The sequence below is a fragment of the Lissotriton vulgaris genome, chromosome 6 (assembly GCF_964263255.1).
Source record: "Lissotriton vulgaris chromosome 6, aLisVul1.2, whole genome shotgun sequence".
Taxonomy (NCBI): domain Eukaryota; kingdom Metazoa; phylum Chordata; class Amphibia; order Caudata; family Salamandridae; genus Lissotriton; species Lissotriton vulgaris.
The window spans coordinates 498781325-498795058 of record NC_141694.1 but is presented as its reverse complement, the minus strand read 5'-3'; the positions used below and the strand labels follow the sequence as shown (position 1 = coordinate 498795058).

At 43.8% G+C, this 13734-nt stretch overlaps 1 protein-coding gene across 1 annotated transcript in view; it reads right to left on the bottom strand.

The window, feature by feature from the left end:
• Positions 1–13734, bottom strand: part of LOC147707489 (CD109 antigen-like) — a 943435-nt gene that overhangs the window by 290092 nt on the left and 639609 nt on the right. The window lies entirely within an intron of this gene.

Below are 13734 nucleotides of genomic sequence, written 5' to 3'. Positions count from 1 at the left end.
CGAAATTGTACAAAACCCTCGCGAACTGGCAGAAACCCGCGCGAACACAAAAAAAAAAAAATCCGCAAATTCGCGAGAATTCGCGGATTTTGCGAATTGCGAGTTCGCAAATCCGCAAAATTTGCGAACGCGAGATTCGCAAAATTCGCCCATGCTTAATTCCTTCCGCGTTGGTGCGGCGACGGAGGCGGCGCGAAAGGGTTGGGGCAAGGAGGAGATAAAACGGCTGGGATGCTGGAAATCTGACTGTTATAGGACATACGTCAGGATGCGGGGGGAAGGAGTGGAGTGAGGTTGACATGCTGGGCCCATTGCTTATATATGTATCTTTGCAGGTGCGGTGGCGGGGTCTACGGTGGCAACGATGAGCATTTACGTGGTGGGCCATTCCTTTGTAAAGAGAGCGGAGAGGGCCGAATGGGAGAAACACAGGAGCCTCAATTTGGAGTTGGATGACCAGTTGTTTAGGTGTCATTGGATGGGCAAAGGGGGCATGCGTTGGCACGAGTTGGTGCCGGTTTTGAATAATGTTGTGCGGGGGGGGGGTCTGTCCGGATGTGGTAGTCATTCACCTGGGGGAGAATGATTTGGTGCAGTGTAGCAGACTGGCACTAGTAAAACAAATGAAGAGGGATTTGCTGGAACTTAGGAGACAGTGGGCAGGGTGTTACGTCATTTGGTCGGAATTCATCCCCAGACGATGCTGGAGGGGTGCAGAGAGGGCTGCAGCTATTGACAGGACACGGAGAAAAATTAATAGGGAAATGCGGGCTTTCTGTGAGAAGGAGGGTTTGGGTAGGATGGAGCACCCGGAGATGAGGTATGGGGCAGTGTATTTCTTCAGGGAGGATGGTGTGCATTTATCACGATACGGGATGGAGCTATATATTGTGCAGCTGAAGGAGACAGTGGTTCGGGCTGTAGGGGTGCGCAGGTATCCGAAGGTGCAGGGGCCCTAGGGGGGGGGGGGGTCGGAAGCCTTATGGGGCTTCCGAGTGGCGCTTTTTCCTAGTTAGGGGGGGGGTAGGTTAGGAGGAATGAGGTTCCTGGACAGAGGTGGAGGGAGTGTACAGATGGCAAGAGTTTAAACAGTTGAGGCAGGTGTTTGGAGAGTTGGTAATTATGTTATTTGTTTGCGGGGGCAATGTTTTAGGGGTGGGGGTGGGGGGTTTGGTCAGGTATGTGCATATTTAGTTAGGCCTAGTTTTGTACGGCAAAAGCCAAGGATGTGGTATCGTTAAAATGCACCTGTTTCCCAATAAAGCGGCCTTTATCACACCTTATATTGTCTCCGGTCGGTCTTTCCCCCCCTCCCCGTCTCCCGATGGGCCCCAATGGGGCTTTGCGGGGGTGGCCGACCGGAGGGAGGCTCGCCCCCCTGGGGAGGTTTGGGGCCATGGGAGGAAGTGGGGGAAGAGTTAGTACGGGGACAGGAAGGCGAGTTTGAGCTGGTTGCGCTCCTTGGGCGGCATTGGGCTGGTTTGGGCTCTCTTTGGGCTGGGGTTAGTTAAATACGGCCATTTTGGGTCACTGTGCACCATTTTAGGGACAGTGACCCAGCAGCCGAGTTAGGCAGGGAAGTTGTTGTCCCTCCCGCCCTCCCTAAGAGGTTTGGTTGCGAGTGGTTGCGGGGCTTGAGGTTTCCCGGGTCGGGTGGGAATTCTGGAGGGGTTTTGTTGGGAGCAGGTGCCTTTTTGGTTAGGTGGCTGAGATCTGATGTCGCTGGGGGCAGGTGCTGGTAAACGTTTGTGGGGTGGCGCTTTTTCCTAGTTAGGGGGGGTAGGTTAGGAGGAATGAGGTTCCTGGACAGAGGTGGAGGGAGTGTACAGATGGAAAGAGTTTAAACAGTTGAGGCAGGTGTTTGGAGAGTTGGTAATTATGTTATTTGTTTGCGGGAGCAATGTTTTAGGGTTGGGGGTGGGAGGTTTGGTCAGGTATGTGCATATTTAGTTAGGCCTAGTTTTGTATGGCAAAGGCCAAGGATGTGGTATCGTTAAAATGCACCTGTTTCCCAATAAAGCGGCCTTTATCACACCTTATATTGTCTCCGGTCGGTCTTTCCCCTCCCCGTCTCCCGATGGGCCCCAAATGGTACTTCACTTCTACTCCTAAGCACATCCAAACAGTTGTCTTATATTTTATCTTTCAGATAGGGGAGACCCCACCAAACGGATTTCAGCCCTGTGTACCGAGGTTAATATATGACCCAGAACCAGCCGATCCCTAGGCATCTATACTGAAATGGTCCGTTTTGCCCTCAGAAACTAGTCTTGCAGTCTCACACAGAAGAGCTATCCCTCGGGTTACTACTCTTCATTTCATCCAGTGGCACAGGCTCCTACAGCAGAGCTATGCCTCGGGTTACACAGCCTACACCTAATAAGACATGACAATTCTGCCTCCAGGTGTAACAGGTACCCCGGCTATATGCATATTGGTATATTTGCTGATGTGTTGTAAAAGAATATGGAGTTTCGAGAGAGAATGTACTATAGTACAAATGTAATGCAATAGATTTCGCAATTACAACAAAGTGAGCTATTGCGGTTTTCAATTACACCATTTGATTAATGCTTCCCGAAGGGAAAAAAAACAATAACATTTTCAATGCCAATAGCTCAAATCAATGTAATTGCGAGATCTATTGCATTGTAAATGCTTGTTTTTTGTGGAGAGGGCATGTCTTGTTTTTAAATTGTGATGCACAAAACTCAAAAACATGACAAAAATGCTTTAGTAGAACGTGGGCACAGAGAGGAAATTCCCTGGAGATCAAGTGCATGAATAAATTAGAAGAGTCTGGCTCTGCGTGAAGCTGCTCTGCTTTCTGCATCGGAGCTTAGGGCGAAGGGCTCAGTGTCATTAATCATGTACAGGGTAGTATTGGGCATGAAAATGTGCACACAGGAGTTCAAGATAACACTGGTGCTGTTTATCCCAGCCGCTGAGAATGAAACAGATCGGTAAATTCAGATAACATGCATAGAATGAACTGCGCCTAAACAGTGCCACAGCTCTCTAAACTATATGGCGTAAAGTGAGATGTATTTTTATATAACACATTGGCTATATATATATATATATATATTTGATTACACCATTACAGATCATCAAGTGCTGCAGAAGGTACTGCTTCAAGTCCCTTTATTGTCCCATTAGGCTTCATTTCTAGGTGTACATATGTACCATATATGGTTTGCCGTTTATTTGCATAGTATCATATACCATACTATAATTTACTCTATCATTATTCTATCCTATACATCAGCAATGTTGTTCCAGCCTCATGTTTTATAAAAATACTTAGAGAGGGTTTCAGTTTAATGACCTGTTGAATTGTCATCCACATTTTGCTTATGCTCACCACAGCATACAACATGGGGCAATGGCTCAGCTCAGCTCACCTCAACCATTGGCTGTCTCGTACTGTTAATGGCAGTACTTTTCCTGATCACATGTGGACAGCAGCCTGAAAACGAGGCTGGTGTGTCTGGTATGCTGAGCCCAGCAGGCCACCATCCCTGGGAGGGCTGGGATTCCCTATAGGCTCGCAAATTGCGAGAGGCTCATTTGAAACCCCTTTGAGAATCTCAAAACAGTGTAATAACATTGTTGTACATGCATAATTGCTCCTCGCAAATTGCGAGTTGCAAAAGACTGGCAAATTGTGAGGCACTATTTTGCACGTCGTACATCTGGCCCCTAAAGTCCCAAAGGCGAGTCTGATTCCATTGCAAATGTTATTTTTAAATGAGTGATAAGCTATTTTTCCCAACGGATGTACTAAAGTTGTGATGCTGATTGACACCAGTTTAAGCAACTATTGGCAAAGATAACAGGCCTGAGTTTAATGTGTCGACACTTACAAACACAAGCATTCATAAATACTGTTTACATATACTGCATGCAGAAATGCTATTGATCACATTAAAGCCTTCATATCCATCAAAATTGTTGTCTTTGACAGAGGACACGACTTGTGTGTTCTCGCACATGCTCATCTGCGATCTTCCCTTCTTCTTCACAGGCCTTGCACAATGGTATCTGTCCAAAGAAGTGCTTAATTTGAGCCAGTGGCTTCCAGTGCTCGGCACCGGCAGTTAATTGTCATCACTGGTGCTGGTGACTGTCTGCACATGGTGGTGCTGCCTGGTTAATTTAGAGATGACCACAACTACAGTTAGTTATTATTTCAATATACATTAAAAATGCCTGTTATATGCCACCCAAACCATTCTTAAACCTTAGGGGGCCTGAAATAGTCTGAACTGCAAAACCTGTAGGAATTTGATGGTTAGTAGTTGTGTTGTTGCTGTCATTGGCAGCATGGCATGGGCAATGTGTGGTGCAAACTACAGTGGCCTCCTGACGTGAGCCCTGGGACTTATGGTTTTTACAATTTAAGCACTGGTCCAAAGCTTAGATATAGAACAGAAGCATCTATGCACATAACAACAACTTTTTTTTATGAATACCTAATTTGCTGTAAATAAAAATTATTACACTCAACTTAGCTGGTCTGTCAGCACTCAAACTTGTGATGTGCTAATCACCACTTTGTTCAGCTGATGAATTACTTGTATTCACCCTGCAGCATGCTGACTGGTACTTTCACAGTTCCAGCAGGAAAGAGCCCATGTATGTAAATAATACTAAGTTAAATATGCTGACACACGTGAATCAATTTTTATACAGTGTGCTTTAAATATAAGCAGATGAAAGGCAACACAAAGCTTAAAAATATTTGTGTCATTCTGCCACAACTGGTTGTGCCACCTTCCAATACTTCAAAAGGTTGGGAGTTATGCTTTATCATATCCTCCTGGCTTTGCCAGTGCTGGGGAAAAAGCTGAAATAGTCATTTCTGTAGTAATGGAAATCAGCATGATACAACTAGTGCAGCACACATTTACTCACCCTTTATATGTCACGAATACATCCCAGATGCTTCATAGATACATGATGCATGCATGTAGCAGATGTTTCTTGTGTGGTTTACAATTAATGTAGGTTGCATTTGACATCATTAATAAAGGGTGCATTCACTGTAGAATTAGAGGATACTCTTATGTGTGTTTTTTCCAGAGCTGATTGATATATTATTGAAGTCTTGAAATAAACAGTTTTTGGACCTAGCCCCTTTTGCAGGGTTATCCCCAAACCTTTTGCCTTCTTCCTTCTATTTTTCTGACCTTCTTTTTGTTGGCTTTAGGACTCTGGGCTCTTTATCACTGCTAATCAGTCAGTGCTAAAGTGCATGTGCTGTCTCCTGTAGAACATGGTTGGTTTACACCTGTTTGTCGTATTTAATTTACTTGTAAGTCCCTTGCAAAGTAGTAGCCTATATACCCAGGGCCTATAAATTAAATGCTACTAGTGGGCCTGCAGCACTGCTTCTTCCGCCCACAGACGGAGACTTTCAAACCTGTCACAGCCCTGCCATTGCATAGCTTGCATGCAAAGTTTACTGTCACATTGACTTGAGATTTAAAACTACTTTCCAAGTCTTAAACTCGACTTTTACTACATACAAGTCACCTCTAAGGCAGGCCCTAGGTAGCCCTAGAGGCATGGTGCTGTGTAAGAAAAAGGTAGGACATTTGCCTTTATTGTGTGGTATGCCCTGGTAGAGACAAACAGCCTATTTGTCTTCTCACTACTGTAGGCCTACTCATCTCATAGGCAAGCATTGTGAATCCCATTATATATGTTTCAGTGTTAATTACTGATCTGAAAGGAGGAACATTGCCATTGTTGGTATGTTTAGAATGGTAGTGATAAATCCTGCTTACTGGTGTAGTTGGATTTTACATTACTATTTTAGAAATGCCACTTTCAGAAAGTGGGCATTTCTCTGTGCTTATGACTCTTTGTGCTCTACAGCCTGACTCCAATCCAAGTCTGAGCCTAGGTGACAACTACACTTTGTGCATACTTTGCAGACAGCCATCACATATGAAGGGTTAGGTGTGACAGGGTTACATCTGTATTCATCTGCCTACTGATCGTCTTCCTCGGCTAGGAGAGACAGGGGCGTTCATACTTTACATTTGTATTGGATGTGTACTGCACTCATACTAAGGGCTGATTTACTACCTACCAATGCATTGGGCCCGGGGCTGGGGTTAAAAGGGAGAGTTGTGCACTTCTAAGGTTTCTTTTGCAGTCACCCCTAGTTTAAAGACAATTCTGAGTATAAGTACAGAGAGGTCTGACCCCAAGTTTTAGAGCACTTCTGGATCAGGTACCGAACTGCTGTCAGAAGGACTGCTGCACTGCTCAAAGGACACATCTGGACTGCCCTCCTGGTGTTGCCATGGTGCCTGCTACTTGCAGGGTGGAATAAAGGACTCGCTGGATTGCTTTTCTGCTTGTTGCCCTGCTGCCAGCTGCTCCCTCTCTCTGGACTACTTGGTTCTACAGGCTGCACATTGCCAGAGTCTGCCGTGCTACCAGGAGGCACCCCCATTAGAGTTACTTGCTTTATTGTGCTGACCTGTGGCCTGCTGGGCTGCAAGAAAAGGCTGCCACTTTTCTAAAGAGAGCGTGATGTGTGTGTATCTTAAATCAAAGATTGGGCGCTTTGTTTGAAAACCAAACGCACAACTGCTGGCATAGACAAATATAAGTCACAAACATATATCTTTGTTAAGTACGTACAAACATAATATAATGCACAAAAAATATATATGTGTACTCTCTTTTATTTTCATAAAAACTTCTAGCGGTAATTCATATACATTTAAAATCACAGCAAAAAAGGGGAATTGGAAATCACCCGTTCAAATACATATTCAATTCTTAAAGTCATCATTGCATAATACAAAAGTAAAAAAAAAATTCTACTTTTAAATATAAAACTGTCAATGCGGTGTTTCTTCAGGACAAGGTTATCATAAAATCATAAATTTTTCGAGAATTATATTGTGTGTCTAAGGATTTAACAAAGATATATGTTTAGTATTAGGAGGTTCAGACCTCTATGTTTACCTTTGATTCTTTCTTAAGTGTGGCTTAGGCTAACACTTATTCTCTGACCCATAGAAGACTCTTGACCGAGCTTTAGAAATGCTGAGACCTTCCTACTTACTTTCCCTTGCCTTGTTCTAATTTCCTTTATAAAAATTCCCTGATATTGAGATTCTTTAGGGTACAGAACCATCCCCTTAGCTTGGACTCTGAATTAATCAATGCAACCAGCATGCCATCCTCCCCCTCTCTTATGCAGTTTCATACAATAACAGAGGAAGAGGTGGGCTTAGCCCTCAACAAGATAAAATCCGGATCCCCAGACGATCCAGTATCCGCTCAAATTATCTCTAAAATTGCCCCAGTCTTAATTCCTCACCTCACCAATACCTTCAACCTCTCCCTCACACAAGCCACTGTCCCCAAGCACTGGAAAGAAGCCACCATTCGTCCTATTCTAAAAAAAGCCCTCTGCTAATCCAACTCAACTCTCCAATTATCGTCCCATCTCTCTCTTACCTCTGTTCGGAAAAATAATGGAATCACTGATCAACCACCAGCTCTATCACTACCTGGAAGAAAATAAACTGCTTGATCCATCCCAATCTGGCTTTAGGGCTTGCCATAGGACAGAGACCGCCCTCCTTGAAACCGTAGATAACATCAGGCTCTCCCTTGATGCCAGGCAATCCGTAGTCCTGATCCTGCTCGATCTCTCAGCAGCCTTCAACACCATCTCGCACAACACCCTGCTGTTTCGTCTGTCGGAGATTGGTGTCAGAAGCCCAGCACTGGGATGGATCAGGAGCTACCTGTCTGACAGGTCCTCCAAGGTCCAAATTGGCCCTTTCACTTCCAAAAAACCGAACATCGACAAAGGTGTCCCTCAGGGGTCCATATTGAGCCCGACGCTTTTCAATCTTTATGTGTCCCCCTTAGCAAAAATCATCCAAAACTATGGGTGTGACACAGTGTCATACGCTGACGACACACAATTGGTGATCACGATCGGTACAGACCCTGGTGACACCAAAATCAGATTTTCCAACTGTATGGCTTCAGTTAATGATTGGATGACTAACAACCACCTGTTACTGAATGCCAGTAAGTCGGAGATCCTGCTCTTCGGTAATGTGCACAGAGTGTGGACCAACGACTGGTGGCCATCGGTCCTAGGTCCGTCCCCCCCCTTAAAAGTCGGCACGTAACTTAGGGTTTCTCATCGATGACAAGCTCTCCATGGCCGAGCAAATAAACACCACTGTATGCACCAGCTTTGGCATCCTGAGAACCCTAAAAAAAAATCTTCAAGTGGATTCCGCTTTCCTCGTGGATGCCTCTTGTCCAAGGCCTTATCATCAGCCGTTTAGACTACGGCAATGCACTACTCGCAGGCAGCAATAAGGAACACCTGGCCAAACTTCAGGTATTGCAGAACACGGCAGCAAGAGTGGTCCTAAATCTCCCTCCTCGCTCTCCTTCAATCCCCGCCTTTAGGGCCCTACACTGGCTGCCCGTGAAAAAAAGGATCATCTTTAAAACTTGCTGCATAATTCACAAAACTCTCAATGGCAAAGGCCCTGTGTACCTAGCAAATAAGCTAAGACGATACGTACCAGCCCGATCTCTCCGCTCATCCAGTAAGCAACTTTTAGCCGTACCCAAAGTGCGAACTATCAGAACAGGGGATAGAGCATTCTCCAAACTCGGCCCTCAAACATGGAACTCTCTTCCAATCCAGCTATGTGATGAAAGTAATCACAAAAGCTTTCGCAAACTCCTGAAAACGTGGCTTTTCCGACACAAGTTAGTCTTTCACTGTGAATCCCTCTCTTGCGCTGTGAGACCTACGGGTGATACATGCGCCTAACAAATACCAAATACATACAATACAATTAGGAGATTTAGATCAATCAATGTATATACAAGACAACGTTAGACTTTTTTTTGAGCATCAAATCCTTGTAGTGCTCTTTTATATTGCTGTGAGTGAACTGCTTGTTTGCTTATTATTGGCCTGCCTCAATTTCTTTCTGAGTGTGGGCTTACCTGTTGTTCTTCTCTACCTTTATAGCATGGTGTTGAGTCATGTGCCTGAACTTGGTTATTCATTTGTGTTAGACCAGTCTGACCTTTTGCGTAGTCCCTCCAATTTATTATTTATTTTGTCCCCTTTTTGCCCCTCATGCCTTTATTTATTTTTGTGTCCACTAGATTTTTCAAGGTGTTGGTCTAGGGGATGGGTGCTCTTTCGCCCTCATAGTTTTTCACCTCAGGCCTAGAGGCCTTTCCTGACAGGAATTTCTTTTGGAGTCACAAAATGGTGGCTACCAACTGTCACAACTGACATACCTGGAACCTGTCCTATAGGATAGAAAAGGGCATTCCAGAACCTTCTGGTCCCTTCTGGACCTCTGAGGGTCAGCCTATAAAAGGCGGAATGCTGGTCAGCCATTTTGTATTGCCAGTGAGGAACAGCTAGAGTGAAGGCTGAGGTCTGGTAGGGGGAGGGTCCTTAAGGGTGGACTGCTCTACAAGGTTTGCCCTCTGTCTGGGTTCACCACCCCCCATTCCTGTTGTCCTAGCCGAGTTAGTTTTGTCCTGCTGACCCTGGTCAGAGAGGTGCCCAAGTTAGGTGAAGGGGTTAATCCCAGTGGTCTGTGGAGCTGAGGAGATCCCTGCCGTGAGAACCAAACCAGGAGTTCGCCTGTGCACCTGTACCTGTCCAGTATGGAGGGTTAGTGGATTACTGCTGTAACCGGAGATCTGGAGGCTCCAATGTGAAGGATTCCACCTCTTACCCCCCCTCTCTATGGTGAGAAGCAGGCTCCTGCCCTGTGTGACACTGAGACCCTCTTACCGGTGCCTGGTCCTGCAGCGCGTGACAAACCTCCCCACTCGTGAGGAAGAGGAGTGAGGAGTTAGGGTCTATTGGGCCTGAGCAGTTTTCTCTGTTTCCGCTGTGAGCGGGACCCCTGGGGCGCCGATCGCGCTTCCGTGTCAGCGCCACTGAAAGACAGAGAAGGGGGCAAGTTGTTTGGTACCCGGCGCCACTGCGCATATTCCAAGCTGAGCTGGGTAGTCGCCACAGGAGGGGCCTAGGACCGAGCAGGCCCGCTGCGGAGCCACTATCCCGCGTCAGGCAGATGGAGCAGTCTCTGTGGCCGGACCACTTACTCCCCGCGCATGCGCGAATGCTCCATCGAGGAGGAACCGCTGACAGCCACTGGTGAGGAGATCCAGGGGGAGCGGCTCCGTGGAGCGGCTGGCTCCCCGCCTAAGCGCAGAGATTTACACCCAGAAGGGCCTCCGCTCCTCTGTGAGGAGAGGGAGCGGGGAGGCCCGGTTTTTGTAGGAGAGCGCCCCTTAAGCGAATGGGTGTGACAGATGATCACGCTTGCAACCACACACCTTCAAGTAAGCTGGGAAGCCTAAGGGGTGGTGAAGGAGAGCTGGTTATGCTCCAGATCGTCTGACTTCTTTAACACGAAGTGGTGCAGCCTTGGTTGATTCCTGTCTATGACAAGGGGTAGCGGGACTGTTAGTTAACCTTACCTTGTAAAGCCTACAGGTTAAATAATCCTATTGTACTCTAGAGGGGTGAAAGGTAACAGAGGCCTAAACCAGTCAATTGGTATATTCTTTCATAGCCTCTGGTGCCTGTAACTTGAGACAGCTTGTCCTTGGAAAGGGTGGGGCTGCTGAGGAGATCGATAACCTGAGCTGGGGAATGCTAATCTGTGCCTGGCAATAGATCGACTGTGGGAAGTGGTGGTTAACTGTCAAGGCCTTGATTTCAAAAGAAGATTCGGAAAGGGTTAAACAGAGTACAGTAAATGTTCACCTGAACTGTTGAAATATGTAGATGTTTACCTGCTATATGTGGTTAAGTGATGAGGTTAAAGGTGCTGGAATGTATTGAACTGTAATTTCTGAAGACAAGAGAGTAAAGAATATTTTTATAAACAAGCTCGTATTTTTACATAAACATTGGTGTAGTGTCATTTTTGAGTGATATTGCATTGGATTACTGCGGGGTGGTTTGCAACCTTTACACATGTGCCTCTTTTGATATTGCCTTACCCTAGGCCAGGCTACCTTAGGTGACCTGACATATTTAGGTTCCAACAAGTTGGTGTCTTGCGGTGGGATATTGACTGTGGTTGCAACTACTCTGTAGTAATTGAGTGTAATCCATTAGCCTACACCAGGAGTTTTCTCCTAACGGCCCTCCTAATTTTTACTTTTGTTTTTCCAAATTTGTTCCTGGTGGTGGGGTGGAGGTAGCTTCAGGTTGCCCTTGCAACTCAATTTTCCTTGTGTGTCTAACTTTGAATTGCCTTTTGCAAAATGGAATTTGCACTGGAAAAGCTGGACACTTATTCAGTGGCCCAGCTAAAAGAATTCTGCCAACAAATGGGGGTATTTTTTAAGCATGGTGCCAGGAAGGGGGAACTCCAGACCAGTCTAAGGGCTTGGGTGGAAGCACACAAAGAAGGGAAGGAGGAGGATGAAGGGACAGACCGGGACACGGTTGTGGAGATAGATGGATTATTCCACTCAGAGGGGGAAAACCTACTCCCAGGACCAGTGTCCTACTCCAGGAGGGGCAGTAGTGTCTAAAATATAGATAGGACAGAATATCGAATTACCAAAATATAGTTAGTCAGAATATCGAATTTGGGGTAGGAAATATTGATTTCCATAATATTGAATTTAAAATATCGATTTCCATAATATCGAGAACAAAAATGAGTGTTATGTATGGTAGTATATGTGTTAAAATGATATATTAACCCCTTCCATGCTCATGACGAGCTCAGCTCGTCATGAGGCACAGTTGAGCTGTGCTGATGACGAGCTGAGCTCGTCATGAATAGAGGAGTTCACCATAAATCAGCGCAGAAGGGGAAAATGCACAGCCAAGGTGTTAATTTTGTAATGTATGTTTAATTTTTTAAAAGTAATGAATGTTACGTAATTTAATTTTTGCATGATTTCATTCTGTAGCGGGTTTTGGGTTTATAGGGGAATAGGATGGGAAGTAATTTAATTATAGTAAATTAAATATACATTTTTATTTATATGTATTGATAATTAATTGATTGATAATTAATTAGTAATTGGTAATTCATTTTTATTAATTGGTAATTCATTTTCAATAATTAATTAACTGATAATTATGTTAATTGCATTATTTATTTGGAGCGGGTTGTGGGTTTATAGGGGAATAGGGTGGGAAGTAATTTAATTGTAATAAAGTTAATATTTCTTTTTATTTGTATGTATTGATAATTAATTGCTTGATGATGCATTATTAATTGGTAATTATTTTTTATTAATTGGTAATTAATTGTTATTAATTGATTATTAATTTTTATTAATTGATTAGTTGATAATTATATTAATTGTATTATTTATTATTTGGAGTGGGTTGTGGGTTTATAGGGGAATAGGGTGGGAAGTAATTTAATTGTAATAAAGTAAATATTTATTTTTATTTATATGTATTGATAAATAAATATTAATTGGTAATTAATTTGTATTAATTGGTAATTATTTGTAATACATTTTTATTGGTATTGATAATTAATTTAATCTTCTTTTAATATTAAATCATTACTTTCCCTACTATATGAATAGTAATGTTTACCCCTACACTATCCAATGTTTTCCCTACTGTTGCAGTCAATGGAGTGGGAATAGTAATTTTTACTACCCCGCTATCCAACGCTTTCCCTACTGCTGCACTCTCTGGAGTGGGAAAAGTAATTGTTACCCCTACGCTATCCAACATTTTCCCTACTGTTGCACTCACTGGAGTGGGAATAGTAATTTTTACCCCTATGCTAAACAACGCTTTCCCTACTGTTGCACTCTTTGGAGTGGGAATAGTAATTTTTACCCCTACGCTATCCAACGTTTTCCCTACTGTTGCACTCACTGGAGTGGGAATAGTAATTTTTACCCCTACGCTATCCAACGTAGTAATTTTTACCCCTACGCTATCCGACGTTTTCCCTACTGTTGCACTCACTGGAGTGGGAATAGTAATGTTAACCCCTACGCTATCCAACGTCTTCCCTACTGTTGCACTCACTGGAGTGGGAATAGTAATGTTTACCCCTATGTTATCCAACACTTTCCCTACTGTTGCACTCACTGGAGTAGGAATATTAATATTTTCTCTCCCGCTATCCAACTCTTTCCCTACTGTTGCACTCTTTGGAGTGGGAATAGTAATTGTTTACCCCTACGCTATCCAACTCGTTCCCTACTGTTGCACAAAATCTCTACATTTTTTATAATTCATTTATTATTTTTACATTTTAAGCTTTTTTACATTATTTTAAGTATGTTTTATTTAAATGCTTTTAATATTTATTTACTTTTATATTATTTTTAATATATTTTAAAAATTCGATATTTTAGTTAACTATATTTTAGCGTTCTATATTTTGGATTCGATATTTTAGTACTTACCTGTTTGTAGATGGGGATTTCATATTCTGTACTTCGATATTTTGGAGTCGGTATTTTGGGCTTTCTATATTATGTCCCTCGATATTTAGTCACTGAACCGTTGGAACTATGTCCTGCAGACAGCTGGACTGCCAAGCCATGCCTAACAGACTTTAACGTTATGTGGTTGGATGGTACTCAATGTGCTGATCTTGGTGGGGTTCAGACACCATGCCCTGGCTCACATTGGGATTCAGTGACTCTCATCGGTAAATCTAGCATTCATGTAGGGCAAAACTATAC